The sequence below is a fragment of the Carcharodon carcharias genome, chromosome 6 (genome assembly GCF_017639515.1).
Source record: "Carcharodon carcharias isolate sCarCar2 chromosome 6, sCarCar2.pri, whole genome shotgun sequence".
NCBI classification, from domain to species: Eukaryota; Metazoa; Chordata; class Chondrichthyes; order Lamniformes; family Lamnidae; genus Carcharodon; species Carcharodon carcharias.
Genome location: NC_054472.1, coordinates 157692794 through 157717301, shown reverse-complemented (window position 1 = coordinate 157717301; position 24508 = coordinate 157692794).

The following is a 24508-nucleotide window of genomic DNA, read 5'->3' as shown; positions in this document are numbered from 1 at the left end:
GCCCCACCAGCGGAACCGCATTTTCTTTCAGGAATTCATGATCAATGAGGTGGCATTGGGACAATAAGGACATTACAGCCAGCAGGTCAAACTTCCTTCTTCCACCTTGCAGCTGCACTTAGTGCAAATCTGGGATGATTCTGCTCAAAGATACGAGGTTTTATTTGGAAAAAGTAAGAGAAAAAGGGTCAAACTAAATGAAATTATTTTATTTCAGATTTCTAGCATCTGCAGTTTTGTGCTTTTGTGTTAATATAAAAATATTTATCAGTTTTTAAAAAGCTAAAAGGATCATTTTCAGACTTTGCGCTTCAAATATGAAGCCTTACCTGCAGCAAGCACAAATTGTAAATCCTTGTGCTTGTTGGGCATGGTTCTCTGAGCATTAATTTTAGTGGGAGTGTGAAATTGTAAAATTATCCATTTAGAAGAAAAATCAACATTGTGACATGGAAAATAGGGTAAAGAGACAATGAGATGAGCCCAGGTAAAATAATCAAATTTCATATAAAATAATGTTTATTTTAGCAGTCTGGAGGGACAGTTACTTTAATAAAGCTACTCCAGATGTTTGTCTAACTCCACTACAGTATTAGGGTTTTACAATGTCACATTGTGTGAGCCAAAAGCCTACAAAACTGGTCAATCCAAGGAGACAGGAGCTTTACTGAATCAGCAAAGTGTTAAGAGAGCGTGTTTAGTCATATTTGAGACATTCCGTATTGAGCTCCAGGAGATGGTTTGGAATATTAATCTGATGGCAAGGCACAGGTTTTCTTTGTGAATTTTTTATAGGCTCTGTGCATGTGCATTCAGATGTGACAGGCAGCAGCTGGAGAAGAGGATGAAAATATTGAAGACGAAGTTTAGTGTGGATGTCAAGAACATGATAATCAAGAACTGGAACAGGGAACTAAAAAGAATGGTTCAAGTCAGGATACAGAATTTATTTAGCAAACTGCTGAATGCTTTGAAGGCCAAATATCAGGAATGGTTATCTAGAAGGATGGGATCAAATGGGCTGATGGACCTTCTGCAACCAAACTTTGTGATCTTGTGGCGTGTGGATCCATTCCTTCAGCTTACCACACATATTCTACAGATTATCCAATAAGTGTTAAGCCCAACACATACTCAAATTTGTGTGGTAATGCAATGGCTGCTTTTATTGTGGATTCTCTGGAACATTTCCTTTTGCTACAACAAACAATAAAGTGAGGCCCTAGAATATAATTGTTGCAATATTCCTACTCTGGTCAAATAGGCCTCTAGTGTTAAACTTACAACGTGCAAGTAACATTTATCAGTTAGGCCAGGTAACTGGGATCTCATCACCATCTATTAAGATGTTGCAAGCATAATTTTCATTACACCAAATATTGAAATGCATGTGTGTGCTTTGTGCCTCACTGTGTCCATGCTGTGTAAAAGTTTTGTGAACCATCTAGTCGAGTTATAGGTCATTACCTAATGCCATTTGCGTCTAATTTGCTGGCTCTCTTTAGCGTTCAAGAAGAAGCAAATTGAAGCAGAATGTTATGTTTTGACCCTGCGTTGTCAGAATATTTGTGTATTTTACAAAAGTTCTTGCCAATTTTCTGTCATTTTCTGAACGCAATGACTCCTTACCGGGTTATGTTTTGCACTCTAATACCTCAGCTGCAGAGTTATTATTTGTGAGTCTTTACAGAACATGGTAAGGATATTTGATTGTCCAACCTATTTATTTCTCCTGGCACTTCTGACATGCATTCATCTGATGGTATTCAGCGGTGCAGGCTGTGGACACATTTCCCCTTCCTGATCCACAATAACAATTGTGTTAACAGCTCAATTGGCTGAGATCAGTTAATTCAGCATTGATCAAAGAACAAATGTGGAACCTTCTAGGTTTGTATGAGTCACTCAGAGATGCAGCAGATATTCATTCTCCTCCCTGCATCCAAGTGGGATCATCAAACTTTCCTATATTCTAAGACATTCTTCCCCAAGCCTTCAAACCTGTGGCAACCCTTACCTGCTCCAGCTATGCTTCCTTCTATTCTCTATAGGCTTCCTAAACCTATGTTTGGTGTCATCACTATTTGCATTACCTTGTCTACTCTTTTCAATCTTAGTGATATCTTGCACAATGTGCTGTGACAGGTCAACTAAATTCTTCAAAACAGATACTCCAGAACTTGACTTCAAATGATGTAAGCACTCCTGTTTGATTAAAGCTCCATTGCTTTGTTTTGCCAAAATATTCTTTGAAAATGGCAATGTTTCATTAGTTTTCTGTTACCTTTGCTGCCACCATAATGATATCAATAATATAAGCAATGGTTGTGATTCCAAGGGACTAATTAAAAGCCCACCCAACAGCAGCATACATCGAAACGCTACAGATAAATGGTGCATGATTATCCAACATCTGTTGCCTGTTTACCAATGCCAGTCAAAAAACTAGCCCAAAGGTAGGTGGTGGCATAGTGGTATTGTCACTGGACTGGTGTTTCAGAGATCCAAGTTTAAATCCCATCACAGTAGATGGTGAAGTTTGAATCCAATAAAAACCTGGAATTAAAAGTCTGATGATGACCATGCAACCACTGCTGATTGTTGTAAAAACCCATCTGGTTCACTCAATCCTTTCAGGGAGGAAACCTGCTGTGATTTCAGGCCCACAGCAATGTGAGTGACTCTTAAAGGCACCCTGAACAAGGGCAATTAGGGATGGACAATAAATGTTGGCCTAGCCAGTGATGCCCACATTCCATGAACAAATGTGCATGTTCCTGGAAAAGGAGCCTCTGGAAAGTGATCAATCTTGGCTGACTTTGACCAACCCTAGTCTGCAGACTTGAGGACACTTGAAGCCTGAGATGAGTGAATTGAGCACAGACCAGTTATTGCACAAGCAAGTTCTTGATTTGCAAGGTACAATGCCACACTGAGCAGAAGTTTACCAACTGTGGAAATGGGGGATGCCCTTCAAATGTTCATTTAACTTGCCTCTATACAACCTGGGTGCCAAATGCCTTGTGATTGGAAAGTATGAATGTATTTGGCTGATAACATGGTCATAAAAGAAGTCCTCCCTCTTTGGAGATTTCACTGCTCTCTATCTTTAGGATCATATTCTCACAATTTTTGTATTCTTCAAAGTCTAAGATTCAAAACCATTTTGAAATGGTCGGTCTTGGCATCTCTGTGACAAATAAAGTCAATGAATGGCCCTCAGTGATTTATTGCCAGAAAAAAACAGTTGACAATTTGTGATGGAACAAGGCAACTTTGGAAACTTAATTTGTGAAGCTAACTCAAAAGCTTTAAGCAAATAAAAGTTGGTGAGTTAAAGAATCCTTCTACAGCTTTATATCAAAAGAGGAAATGATTAGTAAAGTTTTTGAATATGGTGATTTTTTTTGTTGTCAATTGAGGACATGTCAATGCTGCAGAATGCAAATCCCAAGGTTTTGTACCTTGCCTTATCATCAAATATCACCAGGTTTGATTTTAGTAACTTTTGGTAAAACGCCTTCTGTACTTCTAATATACTTGAAGGCCAGCTTCAAAAAAACATCTTTTGTACTCCTCTCAATGCACTGAAGAACAACTTCAGAAAAACTTTCAGGCTTCTAATATACCTGAAGGCCAACTTCAGAAAGTATTAGTGACATTTTTTTGAGCGAGTTTGATGATTTCATATCAATTCATGAAAGAAGGAAGGAAGGAATAAAAGAAAGAAAACCTGCACAAAAACTTTTTTAAAAAGTACACTTTATTGGAGGTAGATTGCATCTGGGCCTATTTTTGGACCCAGAATTGGCACTGTGAATGCAACACATACCTAAACTAAGAGGACCCCATTGGTCATGGGGTCTTATTAGCATTTACTGAACAACCAGCTGGCGCTTGTCACACCTCCATGGGTAGTAGTCCCTTTGGAAGTGCCAAATGTCAGACTTCTTGACTCTCCAGCTATGGCCCAGTGGCAAATTCCGGGAGGTGTGTTTGGATTGGGAAGTGGGTGAGGTGTGATTGAAAGGACTGCGGAGCCAAGATAGCACTCCTGCTCCTTCTGCCTAAGATTTTTTAGCCCTTACTTTTAGATTCTGACTGTGTGGCCTGCTGAAAAATTCTGAGAAACAGGCGCAATGCATATCCACTTCCACCCACGATGTCTTCTGACTTCTCCAGAAACATCTCAAGGTGCTTTAACAAATTAATTTGAAGTGTTTTATACAGGCAGACTATTTACATGCAGCAGAAGAATTGTATTGCATAATATATTAAGAAAACATCTTGTCTAAATGTGATTAGTTTAAGTATTTTATAAAAATATTTTTTTGTGATGTCACTGTTCACATCAGTCTAGTCTGTTACTGAAATATCACAATAGACAGCAGTATCCCTATAGCAGCAGCATAGAGGGTCTGCAAACAACACAATTGCCTTTCTATGCAATAGTAATTAGACCTGGAGGTACAAATTCTTCAAGTGCCTAGATGTAGACATTATGGGGTAGGAATTGGACTTCAAAAAACTTACCTCATTTGTTTCAATGCTTATTAAATTACTGATGGCTGAAGATTTTCAATATTCCATGGAGCAATTGTAAGATTTCACCTCTGAAACTTTAATAGGCTGAAATAGTAACTGATAGCACAGTAATACATAACAGTGACAGAACTTTAAAACAAAATAATTGTTTCTGAAGCATTTTAATGTATTGTGAGGCCATGTTAATAAAACATTGACCAGATTTTTGTAGAGTTTTCCCGACTCCGTGGATGTTCAAAAATAGTGGCAGGACCTGGTTACAGAGGGCCCGCCCCATTTTCGACAGACCCAACGAATGCTGGATAGAGAAAAGGGACTGGGTGTGATTCACACAGTATGATACCCGAACTCAGCAAGGTAATTTGAATTCAGTGTTGAGTTTGAATATTTTGGCTATTGTAAGTGCCTTAAATTGCAGTGTAAAAGTCACAGATTTATGGTGTATACGTAAATGCTCTTGAAGGTCTGTATAACTGCCATGACCTAAAGTTATTTAAATCCCCAGCCCTTTAAAAAGTTTGAACAAAACAGCTCCAGGAGTCAAAAAAGTTATATTCTATTAGTTTTTTGACATTTCATTAAGGGTTTTTTATGAGGTTTAGCTGATTTCCAAAAGTTACAATTCTCTCAGCGGCAGATGGGGGTGGGGGGGGGGGGGTGGCGGTGGTAGGGAGCTGTCTAAGTTCACAGTTTGATTGATAGGTTAAAGAGCCTATTAAAGGATTAGCCATCTTTGATGTGGGAAATAAATAGCAGTTTGTTATTATAAGAGATTAAACACGAGACTTTTTAAAAATGCTTTGAATGGGCTTCCATGGGCCTGAATTTTGTGCTTATTGGGTGCACGCAATCGACGGGCCTGGGCGCCAATTAATGACCAGCCAGTGTGAAATACACCCTGAGAAAGGCTCAGCACTGCCAGTGAAGGCAGGAAGAGAGTGGGCGCTGACGTCACCACGGGTGTTGGTGAAGGCTTCCACTGAGCTCCCTGAAGGCAGGCAGATGCTTCAGGGAGCTGCAGATCTCCAAATAATAAAAGAAAGCCCAAAAATGCTGAAAAAATGTTCGTGCAGTACAATCAAGTACCTGAAAGCATACCTCATTTAAAAAAAGTCCCCAGGTATTTCTTTTTATTTTAAATTCTAGTAGAGATTTCATCCCGCCCTTGGATGAATTTTCATCAAAAACGTAAAGCTCACCTGGTCAATTGACCCATCAGCCAACCGTAAGGTTGGACGGGCCACGAAAAATCGCTTTCAATTGGGCCTTTAATGAGTTTAATTGCCCACTTAATTGTCGGAGGGAACTCTTCCGACTTTTTTGTGTGCCCACCAAGCGAAATATTGCACAAGTGCACGATAACATCGGGACACTCGCCCAAAGTCATCTCGCACAATTTTATGCCTGTTGGGCATGCGCCCACCTGCAGGACGTAAAATTCTGGCCATGATTTTTTTTTTTTACTATCAAGTCTGTCTGGCGAAATCTGTATTGGATTTTTGGAACTTTAGTTTATTTCATCTCCACATAGCTCCTGAGGTCTGCCCAGACTACGTACTGGATGAGTTGGAATGAACTGACCCTTTATACCTGGGTACAAAGGACCATGGGTGGGGATATGAGTTGGCATGGGGGTATAAATAGCCATGGGTGGTGGGTTGGGTGGGCATGAGTTGGTATTAGTTGGCATGGGGGTATAAACAACCATGGGTGGGTTTGTGGTGTGGACATGAGCTGTCATGGAGAATATAAGGACTCATGGGTGTGTGAGTGGTGAGGACTAGAGGGTGTAAAATCCTCTAGCAAAACTGGTATGAAGACCCGGAGGACCATGACGGGCCTCCTAACCTGCCCACCCAGCACTGCTCACCCCTATGGCCACCTATGCTCTTCTTGTGGGGCTGGCAGGCTCGACTCTTTCCCACACCTGCCTCCCACATCGAAAAGACAAAGGCAAAAGTGAGCACATGAAACAACATCCTGAATAAGCTCACTAACACAAAATGGGGAGCAAGCTCAAAAACATTGCGAACCGGTGCACTTGCTCTTTGCTATTCCACTGCCAAATACGTCTGCCCTGAATGGAAAAGATCTACTCATGCTAAGAATATGGATGCCATTCTGAATGCAAGCTGCCGACTTATCACAGGTTGTCTAAAACCAACAAACACCAACAGCCTATATTTCCTGGCGGGTATCACTCCCCCTGATATAGGAAGAACGGTAGCCAGCAAAAAAGAGTGACTCTGCCAAACATCAGATGAGAGGCACCTGCTACGTGGTCATACACATACACCCAGCCGCCTAAAGTCAAGGAAGAGCTTCATGAACAGTGTTGTTCCATTACAATCAACCCCATCTGAAGCCTGCATCACCTTGTGGAAAGACCGGCTCGCCAGTCTCGAACAACCCCCAGCGATGGAAATTCTATCAGATGAAAGCCTTCCCCCAGGAGTTAATTGTAACCTGGAAGTGCCTTAACAGACTTAGGACTGGTGTAGGTCGTTCAAAGGTGTCACTAAACAAATGGGGATATACAACCTGCCCGAAAACTTGTGAATGTGGAACTGAGCCACAGACTATGCAACATCTCCTGCAATGTCTATCGCTAGAGGAACCCTACATTTTTGCAGATCTTGCCGAATTCAACAAAAGGCGCAAAAATGTGGTCCAGTTCTGGCTGGGCCATGGATAGACTGTCCGTGGACATGATAAGAAGACCTGCCTACCCAGAGCGAAGATCACAACATTTCTTAAAAGCCTGCGGGCAAGATGCCCGCCACTTACATTAAATGCCACCCAAGGGGTCAGACACCTGGGGCAGGACTTTCCTGCAGACTTCAGGGCCTACCATGAGGCTCAAATGGGGATCAGAAGCCTGCACTGCATTGCAAAGGGTCAATCACCTGTGATTTTCCCTGAATACCCTGATTTTCCCTCAATTCCCTTAATAGGAGGCTCTCCAGCTTGAAAGCAGTAGAAGGAGCCCGTGACAGTTAAGCGAAGGAGATGACGCCCCAAAATGGAGGCAACCTCTTTCCCACTTTTTTCAAATTTAAAATAAAAAAGGCCTTTGCAGTGGGCAACCCTGGTGGGGGTGGGGTCAGCGAGGGCAGGCGTCCCCAACAAGGCGACCTGTGCCTTCAGCTGAACCCATGAAGGCAGGTAGGAGAGGCACAAATTATTGCACTCGCTTGTTACCATTCCCACACCTGGCAGGGGTTAAGAACTTAGCCCCATATTCTGTGCCCTTCCCAACCCCACCCAACCTTTCTCAGCACAAGGACCTATCAGGGCGCAGTGCACTAAGTCATTGCTGAAGCACAGAAGACACTTGAAGATCAGGGGAAGAACTTTCCCCCTGTCAGGTGGGAAGTGCAGGAGCAGGCGTGGGCAGGTGCGCCTCCGATCGGCTCCCCCAATTGGGGGCGCGCCAGTTAAGGCCCGCCCAGCGTGACATCTGCCAGGAGGCGCTATGTACTCCCTGTGCGGGTTGGAGGGGGGGAATTCCCTCAGCCGAGAGTGCGCTCTTTCATGCATGTGCGCAAAAGAGTGCACTTATCTCCCTGAGGCTGAGTGCTGCCTCAGGGAGATCAGCGCCAAATTTAAAAATAGTAAAGGTATAAAAACAAAATTCTCCTGACATGTCCCAACTCATGTTACACTGCCATATGAGTTGGGACATGTCTATCACTTTAAATCAAACATTTATTAAATTTTTAAAAACTCTCATCCCGCCCGTGGATGAGGTTTCGTGCTTTTTCTGAAGCCCACCAGGTCTCCCGGTCTGCCCGCCAACCCTGAGGTTGGACGGACAGGTCCATTAATGAGGTTAATGACTTTGTCAGTGGCCTTAATTGGCCATTGACAGGTTGGCAGACGCACAGCTGATTTGGCTGCTCCCCCACTGTCCTGAAAATTGAAATGATGCAGGGCGATGTCGAGAGTTCCATCATTTTATGCATTGTTGAGCGGGGCCCCCCCCCTCACCGACCTAAAGATCCTGCCCCAGGTTTCCCAAAGCCTGCAACATGTCTTCCTCAGCGGAGAGAGTACCTGAACTTCGTCTGAGGCAAACTACTTCCTAGGCTCAACCCTCCAACCAATGTCGTCGAGTGAATGGAGTTGGTGTCCTACTCATTGCCCATCCAATGTCTGCCGCGGGCAAAAACCTCTGCCAGTTCAGTTCAGCTCCTTTTATTTTCCCTCCCCCTAGATGACTGAAGCAACTCTCATGCTTCAGATTGTCACTGAGCGTCATGCAATGCGACTTCAAAAGAATAGCTCACTTTGCCCAGTAATCTCTGAAGATGCTTTCAACAGGATGAGTGAAACATCAAGAGACTGGGACAGGGGCTGGTGGGGAAGTTGTACTCAATGAACAGTGCAGTCTCTGAACGATAAAGCTTTTTTGTTCCCTGTAACCAATTATTCGTGCTTTGCTTTTAAGTGTCATTGATTTTTGACAATTTCTCGTACATGCAACAGGAGTACATAAAACAGAGAGCCTGTCTTTCCTGCCAACATTCATTTATTTTTGGGAAAATGCTGTTTTATATTTCCAGTAATAGGACAGCTTAAATAACATCGAGTCATGACAGCATTGCCTGCTAGCTTGTAAGCGAATATTGTTAAGGGTAAATCTTTAAAGTTGGAACATGGATTCAAACTTTTGCCTTTAATTGTAAACTTGATAGATTTTTAAAAAATGTCTTAATTATAACCCTGAGTTATAGTCTGTTTCTTTTCCAATCTATGGGCAGGATTTTACGGCCCTCGGGGGGTTGGGGGGGAGGGGGGGGGGTGGTGGTGGGGGGGGGGGGGGGGGGGGGGGGGGGGGACATTAATGTGGCGGATCAGGCGGAAATTAATGTGTGATATTTCAGTCAGCAGGCGCGCGCAAGAGTCGACAGCATGCCCGCCTACAATTAAGAGGCCTATTAAGGCCCTTAATCAATTAATTTAAAGCTATTTTTTGCTGCCCGTCCAACTTTATGGTTGGCAGGCTGGCAAATCTGCCAGGCGGCCTCTTGATTTTTTTTAGCAAACCTCATCCACAGGCAGGGTGAGGTTTCCACAATGAAATAAAAAAAATAAATACAAATTGTTTGGCAGAATTTTTATTTTGCTCACGTTATTGTGAGCGAGTGCCATGTCCGCACATTTTTTCAGGTTTTAAAGATCTTTATTTTAGACTTTTAAATTGTTCAGCTTCCCTGAGGCAGCTCCCTGCCTTTGGGGAGCTTTCAGTCTGTGCTCCCCTGCGCATGCACAGGCTTTTGCGCTCGCCCTCCTCCTGCCCCCAGCCTGGCAGCGCTGAGCCTTTCAGAGCGCCTTTCATGCTGGATGGCCGTTAATTGGCCAGCCAGCACGAAATCACGGTTGGGGTCCGATCTCGGGCGGCAGATCGTTTCCCGGCCACTCCCGGGCCTGCCCACCACACCTGCCCGACGACCTGGAAATCCTGCCCTATGTACTTTTTTCCATTGTGTGTTACAATTGAATCCCAAAAGTCTGTCTGCTGATTAAAAATGGGAACTTTCATTAAGCAGCATTCTTTTTTTGGCCTTTAGCTCACAGTGCTACTGCTAAACACAACTTTGACTTCACTGATATACAGTAAAAGACACAGGCGCTGTGTCAAGCTCAGTGGCTATTTGAAGTATAGAGATATTATAAATAAGAATAGGCCATTCAGCCCCTTCAGTCTGTTCCAACATTCAATTAGGCCATGGGTAATCTGTATTTCGGCCCTACCTACCCATGTTTAGCCCCTATCATTTGATTTCCTCACCACTAAATATCTATCCATCTCAGGGTTTTCTCTCCTGAGGTGTGTAGCGCAACTGGGAAAATTTCCTGACTCACCGCACCCACCTCCGGAGAAACTTCCCCCGAATGGCATGATCTTTGTTCTGGGGCGGAGTGTTGTTGGGGGGGAGCGGGGTAAAGTCAGACCCGTTGTCCCTGGACGCAGATCATAAGCAGCCACAGGGGCTTCCAAGTGCTGAGGCGAGCTATTTAAAGGCATGCCTTGATTCTCTGGGACTTCATCCCAGGTTTTCTGTTAAATATTAGGCCATCTAGACCTCAGCCCTTGCAGCCCATTGCCCCCTCCACTCACATCCCATGTCACCTCCATGCTGCTATGCTAACCTAATGCCAACCCATGCCCCTGCCCACCCCATGGCCCCATATAACCACCGTGTCAACTCATGCCAATGTACCCACCACCTTTAGCCCTTACATCCTCCATGCCAACTCACCCAGTATCGACCAAGGACAGACATCAGGAGCCATGTTAAGATAAAATAAATTAAAGGCCTAATTATCTCTTACAGGCTTCACTACATTAAAAGTTACTCCCATTCATGAAAGCCCATTCAAAGCTTTTAAATCACCTCAAGTGCTTAATCCCATATAAAAACAAACAAGCTTGTATTCATAACCCCACATCAAAGACAGCTAACCCTTTGATAACCTCTCTGAGCTTTGAATAAAGCTGTGAAGTTAGGACACCCTGCTGAGATAATTCTAGCTTGTAGAAAGCAACCAAGTATTCATAATGGCATAATGATGGCCCTTGGGGAAATGTCAACAAACAGCTATTCTAATTTCTGGAACAGAGCTTTACTAACTCTCACTGACATGGGGAACCTGTGTATTTTTTAAATTTTTCAAAAGGCTGGGGATAATTTCACATCATGGCAGTTCTACAGACTTTACTTGTTCTTCAAGAGCATTTATGTCTGTTCTAAAAATTCTTCACTCCACACTGCAGTTTAAGGCCCTTGCTACAACAAAAATGGGGTCTGTTTGAACTAAGCACTGAATTCAAATGGCCCTGCTGAATTCAGGTTTCCCTTATGTATGAGTCACGCCACATCCCCTTTCCCCTACCAACAAAAATCAGATCTGTCAGAAATGACGCTCATATTGAAATCCCATCTGTCATTTTTAAACATCAGCAGAATCTCCATGACTTTGGGAAAATCTCGGCCTCAGTCTCAAAAATTTCATTTGACCAGCATCCAAGGCCTTTTGGTGGATAGTGTTTAGTTTTCTGCTACCTTTAATATGAAGTAATACTTCCTGATGTCACTGCTGAATGGCCTTGCTCGAATTATAATATCCTTCCTCCTTGTTCTGCATGCACACCAGAAAAATTAATTCACATTTATTGAATCCTTTTATCATTTTAAACACCTTCCTCCATCATCTAAAATTAAGGATATATAAACCATTTTTAAGCAGCCTTTTCTTTAAAGTTTGACACTTTAAATTTCGGTAACATTCTGGTGAATCTGTGCTGGAGCACCCCTAATGCCATTCAAATGATCAGATGTGACTTAATGCAGTTCAGATGGCCAATGTCCCTTCAACATCCTTCCCACTCAGTCGCTGTTAAGGTGATGTGTATTCTGCATCATGATTTGAATTTTACTTTCAGGTTCAGATCATTTTAATAGACTATATGTTCATGTCAGAGCAAGACCTTCCCTGATACTAGCACCAGGAAAGCTAGGGGTGGAAGGTTGGCACTGAAGCTTAAGAGGCACACATCAGTACTAATAGACATCAGCTTGGCTGTTTCTTTCATGATCCAAAAAAATGATAGGCTCTCCAGTCCAGAAGTTCCAGCTGAGAACATGGAAAGGATAAAGGGTAGTTCAATCTGAGAAAATTTGGGTACAAGGCTTAAGACTTACTTCTTCCAGTCTCCTTCCAGGCAGCCATCATCATTATGTCAATCTCACCTCATTTGCATACCATTTCCATGCTTGTTCTTGCTGTAGGTTCACACTTTTCCCTCAGGAATTCCCAGCATATTGGTGGTAATGGAACGGGGCATGAAGACCTTTCATTATCAGCTGCAAAGATCAGGGCTCATGGGATTCATGGTAATATGTTAGTCTGGGGATTGGTTAGCAGGCAATAAACAGGAATTGGGAATACATAGGTCATATTTGGGATAGCACTGTGTAGTTAGTCAGGTGGCACAAGGATCAGTGTTTGGGCCTTATCTATTTATAACCTGTATCATTGACTTAGAACAGCGTAATATACACGTTTGGCAATGATACCAAGAAAGCAGAGAAATTAAGCTGTGAGGACGTTGCAAAGTGGTGTAATAAAGTTATAAACTGGTGAACTGATTGGGCAAAAAGATGACATCTGGATTGGAATGTCAGAACTGTGAAATTATTCTCTTTGGGAAGAAGAATAAAAAAGCAGAATAATTTCTAAAAGTATTCTTGATAAAAGACTCATGTTGAAGCTTTTTATCTTGCACTCCTCAGGACATTTGTGAGAATATCAAATGTAAAGGGAACAACAATTTAAACTTCATGAGAGGAGAGTGCTGATTGGTTGGCAACTGTACTCTGATTGGTAGAGGTGTTGCCATGGATGATGCACCAGTTAACTGATGACTGACAGTTAACTGCCAAGCTTTGTTTAAATTCACACCAGGCAGGTTGACTCTTATTGGTCAAGGTATTGCCCTGGGATAATGAACCAGAGAATGACTGTCATCTAAATTCTGTCAGTCATGAGTTAAATGGTGCATTCTCCATGGCAACATCTCTACCAATCAGTGTCCACTTCCAAACCAATCAGCACTCTCCTCTCATGAAGTATAGATTGTTGTTCCTTTGACATTTGTATTCTTGTGAATGTCCTGATGAGTGCAAGACATAAAGCTTTGACATGTGCCTTTTTTCAGTTATATTCAAGTTCCATATAACCAAATGACTATTTCTAAAAGATGGAAGACTAGTTAATGTTGGATTTGAATGTCTTTGCAAGCAAAACACAGAATGTTAACATGCAGTTACAGCAAGCAAATAGGAAGCCTTTATTGCAAGGGAGTTTGAGTACAAGAGTAAGTAAAGTATTGGGCTTTTGTGAGACCTCACCGGGATGTATAGTTTTGTTGTCTTTAACTGAGGAAGGTTCTACTTGCCTTGGATGGGTTGCAAAAAAAAATCATGATATTATTTCCTGAGATGAGAGGGCTGACCAATAAGGAGAGATTTAGGAGAATTGGCCTGTATACTCCAGTGATTAGAAGAATGAAAGGTGATCTCATTGAAATGGACAGAACTTCAATATTGCTGAAAAGTGAGACCTGATGCCAATGCTTTCCGTCTTGCACTCATTTGCCCTGATGGGCACAATACAAGAAGCTTTGTCAACAGGCCTGCCTTTTCAGTAATAATCATTGAAATGAAGGGCTTGACGGAGTAGATGCTGAGAGGTTGCTTCCCCTGTCTGGGCAGTCTAGAACTCAGGGTCAGAGCCTCAGGATAAGGGGTCAGCAATTTAGGACCGTCATGAGAAGAAATTTCTTCGCTCAAAACGTTCTGAATATTTGGAATTCTCTACTTCTGAGACTTGTGGACACTCAGTTGTTGAGTAATATTCGAGATAGAAATCATTAGGTTTTTGGGTAATCAGGGAATTAAGGGGAGAAGGAGCTGAGGTGGAAGATCAGCCACGTTTTTGTTGAATGATAAAGGGCTGAATGGTCTATTCCTGCTCCTATTTATTACTTTACATTCTTATAGCAGATGAAACTCATCCAATAAACAAGAAGCTTCTTATGCAACCTTTCAATTTGCTCTTCGACAGACCATGTGCAATCGACCCTGTCATGAATTCTACCCTCTCTGTTTTCTTGATCAGAGTTTCTATAGGCCTCACCCCTCAGATAAGTAGATATTAACAATGCCTATCTGAACTTATGGAAAAAATTGTTTATCCTTGACTGTTTGCCCTCCTTAGCAAGACATATCCAAAACAGCTCAGGAACTATCATGTCTCAAGCACAGCATTCAATCATCTCTGTCTGATACACCAGCAGCCCCCTGGTGGGACCACCGACTGGCCTATTAGCAGTTAAAAATAGATTGGCTCGAATGGCCCGACCTGTGCAGATGGCAATGAGTTTTTCATCATTACTAGAATTCTGAGATGATGTGAACCAGAAGCAGCAACCATTTCTCTCTGCCATTCATTCTCTATGAATAACAATTCTTTACCCATGTCAGATATATTGATGCAATGCTGGAAGACTACAGCAAATGATAAGAGGATTAAAATGATTATACCAGAGGTATATGTGTCTACAATTAATAGCAAGACCCCACATCTGTTAAAGATTGTATTGCCAGCCTACAATTATGATCACAAAGTGACTAGCATGCATGCATATTTATTGACTGGAGTCATAATGTGCTCCTTTTGACTAATGCAGTAACTCTGCCGTTTATTTCCAAAATGGTTTTACAACTTACGCACATGAATAACTTTGAATTAATCGAAAACATCTCTACCATAACTGAACGGCATGACAAAACTTCAATAACACTTCAACCATTACGTTTGACTTCAAATAAAAATTTAATCGGATGTGTTATGAATTTCTTGACACAGCATGTGACAAGAAGCATTTTTTTTAGTCAGAAGGCAACTTTATAGAGGAGGCTGCAATACTTCTTATTGTCAATGGGAGAATTAGAAAAAAAAGAGCGGTGGGCAGAATAACGTTATTTTTAAAAAAGCTATCAGACTTAATTCAACCTGGTGCATTAAGCTTGACAATAAAATGGTGTGATGCCATTGCTTCAATTTTCCATGTTTCAATGGTAATGCTAAATAAAAGTTTATTCAGAATAAGTCCAATGTAAAGAGATATGTAGAACTGTCAGCCTCCTGTGCCATTTCCCATTGGATCCAGGAAACAGAGGACAGGATATTTTTTGGGTCAAAAACCTATCTCCATCAGAAATTTGACTTCAGTTGCAATTTTCATGGAGGTAAGCCCTTAACTGAGATGGAGGTGGGTTTCCCACCCAGTTAAAGCTAATGGAGAGAGGAATGGGGCCAGGTTTCAGACACCTATGGCAGCCATCACTGAAGTTGCTTCTTGTCCAAAGCCTGCCAGTTCACCATGGACCCCCAGCTGGCACACAGGAGCTAAGGGCCTGGCACCCATGAGGGAGAGGTGAGAAGTCATCTTCCCGGAGGGTACTAGGAGAAGGCCATCTTGTCGTGCAGCATGGGCACATCTCTCTTCAAGGTCATCTCTTTTGGCCTGAGGGTGTTGCCAGGGACCAGTTGACTGCTCCTGGCACTGGACACAGTGCCCCCTGAGCCCGCAATGTCTCATTTAGTTCTGATCCTCATGTGCTGTCCAGCATCATTAAAGAGGTCCCATTCACCTGGGTGATGCACTGGTTTTCAACTGCCTGTCAGATGCTGCAAAGGTCCATGGCAGACAAGGGTATGGATATCTGTGAGCATCTCCTTAGAGAGTCATAGTCTCCTTTGCTTCTGGTTTTCAGTCATCTACAGACATTTTGCCTTTGACCATAAATCCCATGTTCAGGGTAGAGTGTCCTTCTCCTTTGTGCCCCTCGTCCCTCTCCCCTGGCTTGCTGATGCCTAGAACTCTGCCCTCTCTATGTAGACTGCTGTTCCTTATCTCCAATGACCTCGGTTTCTGAGGGTGCAGCACCAGTTTCCATCTTCCTGGTACTCAGGTGCTGTCCAAACAGCCATGCCCAGGCAATGCCAGGAGGAGGAAGAACCCCTGAACTTACAAATTTCTTAATTCTGCTTCTTCCACTGACTTTTAATGCAATTTTAAATATGAATGGTGAAGTCCTTTAAACTATAAAAATAATTTTTTCTTACCTTTTTAAACCCTCTCTGCCTCCAATCCATGGTTTGTGCCTCCAAGCAGCTGGTCTGAAGCCAGACAGCTACAAAAGTATGGCCAGTTCTCTGAAAATTAAAATAACTTACCTTAGATAGGCTTTTGTTTTATTTGTTCATAGGATGTGGGCATCACTGGCTAAGCCAGCATTTATTGCCCATCGCTAATTGTCCTTGAAGATGTGCTGCCTTCTTGAACTGTTGCAGTCCATTTGTGGTGTAGGTACACCCACAGTGCTATTAGGAAGGGATTTTGAGGATTTTCACCCAGTGACAGTGTAGGAAAGTTTGAAGTCAGGATGGTGAGTGGCTTGGAGGGAACTTGCAGGTGGTGGTGTTTCCATCTATCTGCTGTCCTTACCCTTCTAGTTGGTAGAGATCACAGGTTTGGAAGGTTCTGTCGAAGGAGCCTTGGTGAGTTGCTGCAGTGCCTCTTGTAGCTGGTACACACCACTGCCACTATGCATCAGTGGTGGAGCGAGTAAATGTTAAGGTGGTGGATGGGTTGTCAATCAAGCAGGCTGCTTTACCTTGGGTAGTGTTGAGCTTCTTGAGTATTGTTGGAACTGCACTCATCCAGGCAAGTGGAGAGTATTTCATCGTACTCCTGACTTCTGTCTTGTATCTGGTGGACAGGCTTTGGGGAGTCAGAAGGTGAGTTACTCACCACATGATTCCTAGACTCTGACCTGTGCTTGTAGCCACAGTATCTATATAGTTGGTCCAGTTCAGTTCTGGTCAATGGTAACCTCAGGATGTTGATAATAGAGGATTCAGCGATGTTAATGCCATTGAAAGTAAAGGGGCAATGGTTAGATATTCTCTGGCTGGAGATGGTATTGCCTAGCAATTGTGTAGCATGAATGTTACTTACCACTTATAAGCCCAAGCTTGAATATTGTCCAGGTCTTGTTGCATATGGACATGGACCGCTTCAGTATCTGAGGAGTCATGAATGACGCTGAACGTTGCACAATCATCAGCCAACATCCCATCTTAATAAGCCCACAAGGCCTTTAGTGAGCTGCTTAATAGGAGCAGCCCTGTTCCATGGTCTACGCCCTCCCCTCTCTCGGGAAAATGGCTGAAGACAGAAATGCAGGCTGGCCTTCTGGCCACGCACCTGCACAGCCATTTTTTTCCCAGTTCTATCTCCATTTGGATTTGATTAGAATCCAGAAAAGCAAGCCCGAGGAGTCAAAAAACAAATGTAATAAGACCATAAGACGTAGGATCAGAAATAGGCCATTCAGCCCATCGAGTCTGCTCCCGCTATTCAGTGAGATCTTGGCTGCTCTGATAATCCTCAACTCCACTTTCCTGTCTTTTCCCCATAACCCTTGATTCCCCTTACTGATTAAAAATCTAACTATCTCAGCCTTGAATATACTTAGTGACCCAGCCTCTACAGCCCTCTGCGGTAAAGAATTCCACAGATTCATTACCCTCTGACAGAAGAAATTCCTCCTCATCTCTGTCTTAAATGGGTGACTCCTTACTCTGAGATTATGCCCTCTGGTCCTGGACTCACTCACAAGGGGAAGCAACCTCTCAGCATTTACCCTGTCAAGCCCCCCTAAGAATCTTATATGTTTCAATAAGGTCACCTCTCATTCTTCTAAACTCCAATGGAGTAGTTCCAGCCTACTCAACCTCTCCTCATAAGAAAATCCCTCCATGCCCAGGATCAACCAAGTGAAACTTTGCTGGACTACCTCCAATGCCAGTATATCTTTCCTTGGATAAGGGGACCAAAATTGTTTACAGTATTCTAGGTGTAGTCTAACTAGTGTCTTGTATAGTTTTATCAAGACTTCCCTATTTTTATGCTCCACTCCTTTTGAAATAAAGGCCAACATTCCATTTGCCTTCCCTATTACCTGTTGAACTTGTATGTTAGCTTTTTGGGATTCATGCATTTGGACTCCCAAATCCTTCTGCGCTGTAGCTTTCTGCAGTCTTTTTCAATTTAAATAATATTCAGCTCCTCTATTCTTCCTGCCAAATGCATAACTTCACATTTTCCCACATTATATTCCATCTTCCAAGTTTTTGCACACTCTATTAACCTGTCTATTTTCCTCTGCAGACTCTTTGTGTCATTCTCACCACTTCAGGTCTTCAGGTAAAGCAGAGCTAGAGGGCAAGGAATAATTGGACCAAAGTGCATAGATGTAATTTGGTTTGCATTTTATATTAGTACAGTCTAGCCTTATTTTGATTTAAAGCATTGAAACTGACATTTTTTATAATCAAATAACAATAGTCATTGCAATTTTAAAACTGGCTGGAACATAGAAATGAATTTGTTCTACAGCCTGAGGAACTGCAAAATCAAGGCAATATAGCACCGCCACTCAGGGAGTCTTGCAACTACAGTGTGACAAGTTTAGAGATGTAATTTTTTGGGCAGCCAGTGGTTGGCATTCATGGATACCCATTATCACATTTCAGGGCATTTCAGAGCCCCCAAAGGACTAAAAATTCTACACAAACCACGATAGTACCGTACTTATACAAGTCTTGGGTATAATCATGTTATGCATTAGGCCTGTCAGGATTGTGTTAGCACTATTTTACCTATTAGGGCATTTGGATTATATGGTTATCGGAAATCAACAATCACAGGTCCACCTTCCAACCTCCGTCAATGATTCTGGCTGACTGATGAGTCAATAGTTCCCTAGAGTATTGAGGATTTGCCTTGCTTAGTTATGACATTTCCAAAAGTAAAATACTGCAGATGCTGAAATCCAAAATAAAAACAGACAAATAAGCTAATAATAAAGTAATCTGAATAAAATATAGATTATCAAAGATAACATTGAATAAAAAACAGAGTTTGCTTTAAGAGCAGTCTATGTACAGACACACACCTTAAACCAGCTTATATTTCAACTCTTTCTTGGACTCGAACTCAAGTTCTGTCGAAGGGTCATGAGGACTCGAAACGTCAACTCTTTTCTTCTCCGCCGAAGCTGCCAGACCTGCTGAGTTTTTCCAGGTAATTCTGTTTTTGTTATGTACAGATATTATTCAGTTTACTAAATTTCAATTATACTAAATTTCTGGCTTGTGTCAGAGGGTGAAGTGAATTATACAATTGCTGTAGTGCATTGTGGGTTACACAAAGTGCCTTTGCACTCTTCAGTTTTGCAACCTGCCTCATTAATCATCTATTGATAACCTCCCCTAGTTCCAAATGAAAAGCGTCAGCATTTCTTAATAGACTATCCTTAAAAGGGATGATGAGATGTATCAACATCTCTTGATAACATAGGATCTTTCCAACAAAATTGTTGTTAACTGTCGAAAGCACTTTGCCTTTGTCTCGCACAAATGCATTAGGCATGTGTTTAACAAGTTACTGCACTGAAAATAGGGCATTTCATGATAATTTATCCCTATGTGCTAATTATCAAATCAATTAGTAATAGTTCAAAGACAAATAATTGGGACAAACAATTAGAGCCAAGAACTAAATGGGATTTACCTGGTCCTCCTCTGCTCCACCACAATATTGGTCCAAACAGAGCTAAAGCCATTTTTGCTGCCCCAGGCCATAAAGGAGGGCATAAAAATTGAGCATGGCTGCAAGTCCCATCGCCAGCCTAAGAGCCTTTTGGTTGCTGTTGGAGATCAGCAGCCAGATGATCGTGGGCCTAAAAATTATTGTTAGACTGAAAGATAAAAATAGTCATTGACCTTCTGGTCGTGCTGTAACATTTCTGTTCTTACAGGGTCATCAATGTGATACTAAATCTTTTGTTAGAAATGGGTGCCCAACCAACAAAGGAAATTGAGGAGGGTGGCCTGAGACCTGCTTCCTGCTTCATTTACATATTATCATTGAGCCATTGTAGCCACAAACCTGATTACAACCCTTAACTAGAGGATGCCTCCGACCTATTGAGGAATAAAAATAGGAGTGGATACTCTTTGAATACCATCATTGTATCGAGCTTTGTGCCCAGGGAATACATGTTTCTTAAAGGCGACAATCAGTGAATTCAATCTTAGGGGGTTTTAATAACTTTGAAGACAAGCTAGCCTAGATTTTCTCAGTAATGCAATTATCACTGCAAGCATAGCAGGGCAGAACCTCCACCTGCCAAAAGCCAGGAGAGCTGAACGCACCAAAGTTTTTGGGGTCAGGATAATTTTCCTAAATCAGGAGAGCTCTTGATGTATCGGCAGCTCACCATTTGGAACATTATCTGGGACAACAGATCCCCATGGAAAACAGGGTAATTGCAGTCAGTATCAAATCAACTAACACAGGCACCACCACTCAACACAGGAAGAACTTAAATGAGCTTTACAGGCCAAGTAAGACAAGAAGAGTCAGCTAGATATTCTAAGAATGCACTGTACCCAGCAGTGTGTTAAAATAATTGAATTTCTTATTTGCAATGTCGACATGCTATTTGAGTAATCGGCACAATTCTACCTCATAGTCAGCATTTGCTTCCTCTTGGTTTAAGAATACAGGGACCTAGATCTCAGCTTTAAAAGAAGAATTGCATCAAACTGGGAATGAAGTAATACTGTGCAGTAGACCAACTGTAGTGGCTCACCACAAATATCTGCAAAATGGTTGACTCTTAGCAATTAGGAATGGGCAACAAATGCTGGCTTTGCCAGCAACACCCATATCCCATGAAAGAATAAAAAGGAAGCATAACCTCTGGCCAGGGAGCTGTGACAGAAAGAGGCCAGAATCAGGCTAACCTGGCAGCAGCACAAGGTGAGCATTCCGTAGCAGCTCTATCTCAGGACTGGGTTGCTGTGAGAAGAAAACCAGCAGAGCTCTGAAAGGCTGATCTGGACTCACATTAGCCAATGATCACTCACACTCCTGCCATTCATGTAGGACCTAGAAGGAAACTAGATTAGGGTTAAGAGTTCACACTTCACATATTGGCACCAATGAACAGCTTAATGGTGAGGAATATGAGGCAGATTCACACACTTTAATGTAATTGTTAACTAAACTTTTTTAGCTTCAAACTCCAACACTGTTTTTTCTTGATTTACATACTTCTACCATGTGTATATTGTCACCCTTTTCCAATTTGGAATATGCTTCCTGACTCCTAACCACCGACTTCCAACAATCAGTGTGCATCAGCATCTTTTTTTCTTGTAAAGAGCAATTAAGGCCCATTGCGTCGGACAGTACTCAGTTTAAAAAGATTGGGGAAGAGTTAAAATTAGAGCCATTAGGCTGACAGTTCATAACTTCATTGGAACATAGTCTATTACAATCTTTGAGATAGATTTTCATCTCTGCTGTCTTGGTGCTAATATGGTGGGATAGATTTCTGCCCTTTAAGGAACCTACTGAGTTTTTATTCCATTGTAATCAATAAATTAAAATCTCCCTGGTTCTATAAAGTGTTTGATCCATATTACAGCTCAGGCAGTGAAAATGAAATCTATCCTTTTATCTTTTATATTATAACCCTTGGGAATGGAGAACAGCCTCATGTCCATATGCTTGATGATTGCTCAGCTCTTCACAAGAGCTTGACCTTGTTACTTTATAAGAAAATGCAAACATGCTGATCACTATTTCATGTTTCCCTGTCTTGGCTTCATCTTTGCCGATGAAAATCTTTCTTTGCACCAATGGCCAACCAGGGTCTTCCCTCTCTGAGGCTGCATGAGTACAATGAAATAATGGGAGCTCTATTTCTTTTTAGCACAGTGTCTGCCTTCAGCTTGCAGCACAGCTGTGTACTGGACATCAGTAGTGAGCAAATGTTATTTGCAGCTGGTCTACTTTTATCTTTCATTGTATCTGCCAGGCTACTTACCAATTATGCTGTCAATCACACTGAGTCTAAGGGGAAAGGTTGTGCATTAAAATATTTGTTCCTCAAGACAGCTGCAATTCTCTGTTGTCATTAGAATCCTCAAAGAAAGAGTCCTTCATTCATCTACCCCAATGGCAAACACTTTTCAATTATAGGTGAGCAACATTTTAAAAATATTAGGGATGGAATTGATGTCAGCGGCATTTGTTTTCTGGCAGCTATGAAGCCCTATGAAGCCTCTTAAAATTCAAAATGACTTCCGCAATTTGCCTTCATACTTCTGGTGTGAAATTTACCACATGTTAACACATGCACCTAATGTCCACCAACAGCCTGTAGAGAGGAAACCTTTACATCACATTGATTTCATGTTAGCACTGCCATGTATATATTATATATACCCCTAAAGTTGGTAAAAGTTTCAATAATGTACAGCGAATAGTGCAATAGATGCTACAAGTACTTTTCTGCTGACTTCTACATACAAACCAGCTGTTTACACAGATGGATGGACCAGGAGGCCATTTTCTTAGCATTGAACATGGCTAGAAGACTGAGTAGAGGCCAAACATGTACATCAAGGCAATCTACTAGAAGATGAAGTGGGGAGTTGGAGAAGGGCCCAAGGCCATATCTGCAGAGAATGTTTGGAGAGGAATTCTCATGGCTGAACTTCAACAATGATCAATGTTTGAAAAGACTGCATTTCACGAGAGAAGTCATCACTGAAATCTGCCATCTGCTATAGCCACAAATTCAAACTCAGAGCAGGGCAAGGACTGGCTGTTAATGTGACCGTGGCTGTGAACATTTATGTGCCTAGTTCATTCCTAGCTGCCACTGGAAATATTAGCAACTCATATCTAAAGGAGATCACTGAGTTTTGCTGTACAAAGAGAGATTGCTTCTTCTCATTCCTTCAGAAAGAAGCATGTGGAGTAAGCATGAGGGCTTGCAAGGTTTGCAGGCTATGTGTCTCATGTCAGCCCATGTACCTGAACCCAAAGGGACTAAACTTACTCAACCAGCAACTTTTGTGTGAGTATAGCTAACTTATAGGTAACATTATGATGCATTCATTCTGTAGTAGTTTACTGGGTCAGCTGTATTTCAACTACCACAGCAAACCAAAAGATATATGCTGGGCAATGGGATGATCCACAGACGGCATAGCTCATGGATCTGATGCATAGCCCACAAACTTACGCAGCAGGCATATAATAAGAGCCATGCTGCCACAAGAAATGTGATAGAGCAGGCCATTGGCATCCTGAAGCAATGAGTCCATTACCTGGGCCACTCTGAAGGAGCCCTGCCCACTCGGCTGAGCGGGATTCAAGATCTATCATGTTGGGTGCTGCACAATTTTCCCATTATGAGGGAAAAGCCCTTGCCGCCACCTATCAGGTAAATAGCTAAAGTGCAGGAGCACAAGGAGGAGGTGCCAAGATGGAGGAAGCAAATGTGAGGATGCAACCTAGACAGCCATTTTCTACTCAGGTTGTATGTGGACAAGTAATTGATACATGAAACCAGTAACTTCAGTCCCAATTCCACATTCACCACAATCCCACACTCTTTACGTTTACTGTCGCTCAGCACCACATTGTCCTCTTGCCCACAATGCAAAAGTAAAATCCATTACAAAATCGACATCCCAATGCAGTGCAAATTTAAACATTAAATCATGGTATGTGTAAAAAATAAAGTAGTCATAGTTATGCACTTGCTTAGTGTCTCTTCCTTGTGCCTTTGCCTGGTCTATAATTTCTATGAGGTGCTATTCAGTAGCTGCAGCGTGGCTGGTGGAGGACTATTGACTTTTAGTGAAGACTGCAGATGGCCTTGGCCTTAGAAAGTGATCATGAGCAGCCCTGGCAGCTCTTGTACCTCAGAGTGCAACATGATGTATGTTGATAACTCCAATACCATTACTTGATTGTCTGTAATGACCATATTGAAATTATTGTAATATTCATGCACCTCATGTTCCATGTGTAAAAGTTGAATCTGATTGTATTTTTTGTGATGGCCATTTAGAAATGTTTTGTAATGTTCTTCCAGATATTTTATGAATAAAGTATATTTTTAAATTAAAAAAAATCATGAGCAGCTCTGGGCCTAAAAGGTGCATGCCCATCAGCTGCCCTCTGTAATAAAAACAGAAAATGTGGAAAATACTGAGCTAGCCAGGCAGCATTTGTGGAAACAGAAACAAAGTTAATGGGGGGAGTTTTATGCAGGTGATGGGGATCTTGTCTGCCGTTTGGAGAGCCGATGAGAGTTCCTGCATTGCCTCCTCCTGGGAAGGCCCACCATACTTCGAGCAATCAGGCTGTTAAAAGGTCACCGGCGCATCTTTCACGGGATCAGGACCCCCAGAGGCAGGCAGTCCTAACTGCCAAAAGCCTCTGGCTAATCAG